Source organism: Otolemur garnettii, unplaced genomic scaffold, assembly GCF_000181295.1.
Source record: "Otolemur garnettii isolate 467f Iridium unplaced genomic scaffold, OtoGar3 scaffold00113, whole genome shotgun sequence".
NCBI classification, from domain to species: domain Eukaryota; kingdom Metazoa; phylum Chordata; class Mammalia; order Primates; family Galagidae; genus Otolemur; species Otolemur garnettii.
Genome location: NW_003852508.1, coordinates 4,026,910 through 4,029,884, shown reverse-complemented (window position 1 = coordinate 4,029,884; position 2,975 = coordinate 4,026,910). Strand labels below are relative to the sequence as shown.

At 40.8% G+C, this 2,975-nt stretch overlaps 1 protein-coding gene across 1 annotated transcript in view; it reads right to left on the bottom strand.

The window, feature by feature from the left end:
- PREX2 (phosphatidylinositol-3,4,5-trisphosphate dependent Rac exchange factor 2) overlaps positions 1-2,975 on the bottom strand; it is a 192,046-nt gene that overhangs the window by 173,803 nt on the left and 15,268 nt on the right. The window lies entirely within an intron of this gene.

Genomic DNA, 2,975 nt, shown 5'->3' with positions numbered 1-2,975 from the left:
TATCTTGATTATTTCACCAGGCGAGTGGTCCCTTCATGGCTCCCCACATGTGCTGTCCATTCTCCTGGTGAGTTTGGTGCAAAGCTGTCAGCCTGAAGGCTGATTGAGTCCCTATTTGTCAGATTCACACCGCAGTTAAATCCAGCCCTCCTGATAGAGGAAAGATAAGAAACTCAGGGTTTTCCTTACTTTGAAACAAGCAGGCAGACAAGTCACAAATAGCACAAAAGAGAAGTGAATGGAAACGATTTCAACTTTCTGCGGTAATTGTGTTTGCACTTCCTTTTAACGTCTATGATGTATTAGCCATAGAAAGGTCTCCTTCAAGAGAAAAGGAAGAGGAAAGCACATAACCTTATCGAGAAACACAGACAGCTTAATCCCTTCCCTTCGGTTATACTTTCTAAAAGCCTAATAGAAGAATAATTATTCACCAATTTCTATTCCGAAGTTGGGAATGACGACAGTAATAAATCTAGTTCCCTTCCTTTGTGCTACGAAATCAGTGAACTGAAGAATAAAGTTTCACACACACAAAAATATCATTTATAGAACTAATCCCAGAAAAGAAAAAAAAGGCAGCATCTGAGACTCTTAACAATTAGGCAAGAAACGAAGCCCCAGGATGCGGAGGGAAATGGGAATGTTTTCCACAGTCCTCAAGTGACCTCTCCCCTCCCCAGCCTCTGGCAGAGGCTCCTAATGGCTCTTCCGAGGCCACAGAGGGGCTGCATCCAGCTGTCCCCAAGTGTCTCAAAGGAGTCACTTCTATAGGGCCATCAGGGAGAAAATACCATAGGAAGAAAGGGAGCGGGGCCCCCGCGGTACTCCCTCCCGCTCCCTTGCAGAGGGAAGCTCTGCACTTCGTACCTTAGCTCTTAACTCATGTCTGGGGGCATCTAAGGCAATGATCCTAAAACTCCCTTCACTACCTGGATGCAGCTGCATCCAAGATCTCTGACTCCCACCCGCCTCTGAGTCCCACTCGGCCCCACTTATTCATTGCTTCAGTCCCCTCGCTGCTAAGGACACTTCATTCCCAAGCAGAAACTTTTCAGTCAATGAACTGCTGACTGTACGGTGCTAGGTCCCCACCCGTGTCACATTCCAATGTGGCTGCTATTCCCACTGGACACAGAGCTGCAGGGGCAGGAAACCGTATTGACAGAACACCCCTCAAAATAAGCTCCTCAATTATATGAACATAGAACAGGGTGGGGTAGCATTATTTATAGTTTGCAGTACACCTCCAAAAAAATATGCCTGTTTCAGTGATGGCAATTTACTAGAAAACAGCAGCTAACGAATTACACTAGTCAAAACCACCCGTCTTTGTTAATATAACCTGGGTTTATTATACTCCAGAGTTAGACAAGAGACTTGAATAGCACTTTTCTCGTGGAGATTGCCTGTTGAGGTTAACAGCGAAAAAGAAAAGTTATTTTCAAATATTTTTAGAGATTTATAGAAAGAAGTATGACAAAAAAGAGTGGATGCCTGCTTCTCTTCTTGTATCAAATGCCAACACACTCACAAAAATTCCTCTGCTTTGCTGTGTTTATCCTCCCGGGCACTTAAGCTCGCTGATATATCTGGAACCTTAAGGCTAAGACAACTGGGCATGAGCTCCCTTCCTTCTTGTCATAACCTGGAATTTGACAGTGGTGTCATGGGCCACTTCAACCACGCAGACAACAGCAACCCTCAAGGGTAGTGCTATCTGATATGGTGGCCACTGGCCACATGTGGCTACCAACCACTTCAAATATGGCTCATCTAAACCGAGGTATGTTTTAAGTGTGTAATAGGCACTATAACAAAAAATATATAAAATATCTAATACTTTTTAATTGACTACATATCAAAAGGATAAAATTTAGACATATTACAATAAGAACATAGAATTAAAATTAATTTCACATGTTTCATTACACTTTTTTAATGTGGCTACTAGAAAATTTTAAATTGTGTGTGTGGTTGGCATTGTATTTCCATTGGATAGCATTGCCCTAGAACAGGAGTCAGCAAACTATGGCTGACAGGTCAAATCCTTCCCACCAATTGTTTTTGTAAATAAAGTTTTATTGGCACACACACACACACAAAAGCTAGCTAATATACTGCATATTTCATTTGTTTACCTTACATCTCCTGAATTAGAGGCAGAGCTCAATGAAAGCAAGGATTTTTAATTCCTTGCTAGATCCTAGAACAATGATTGGCACACAGTAGGTGCTCAATAAATATGACCTGGAACATTAAGAATGAAGATATTCTGGATTCTGGGTTTCTGCAAACAATCACTGGAGAGAATAAAATCACAGAGCTTAGCATATTAGTGACATTATTTAGATTGACCTGACCCACAAAATATGAAATGCTGACAATAAGGTTTTTCACAAATTAATGAAGTTGGGTTTGGATATGAGGGCAGCGCCTGTGGCTCAAAGGAGTAGGGCACTGGCCCCATATGTGGGAGGTGGTGGGTTCAAACCCAGCCCTGGCCAAAAACTGGAAAAAAAAAATCATTTTAATTCCATTCTGTGGTAGATTTTTTTTAGATTTTTTAGATGTTTTTAGTTCTGTATTATTTATTTTTAAAATTGTTTGCAAATTTCACTTAGCACATATTAAATTCTAAGAAAAATTGTAGAATATCATAGAGGAGTTAGAACTTTGAGTTCTGACAGGCTGGAAAAGGAATATTTCATAAGGAAGATATATAGTACAATATAGTAAACCTATAAGCAATTCTGTTCTTTAAATCTAATTGACAGACCTTTTTTTTTCTTTTTTTAAATATATTTAAATATCCTAACTATGTAGATCTCACATTAAGATTTGCCTATGTAGGCTCGGCGCCTATAGCTCAACCGGCTAAGGTGCCAGCCACGTACACCTAAGGTGGCGGGTTCGAATCCCTAGCCCGGACCCACCAAACAACAATGACGGCTGCAACCAAAAAATAGCTGGGC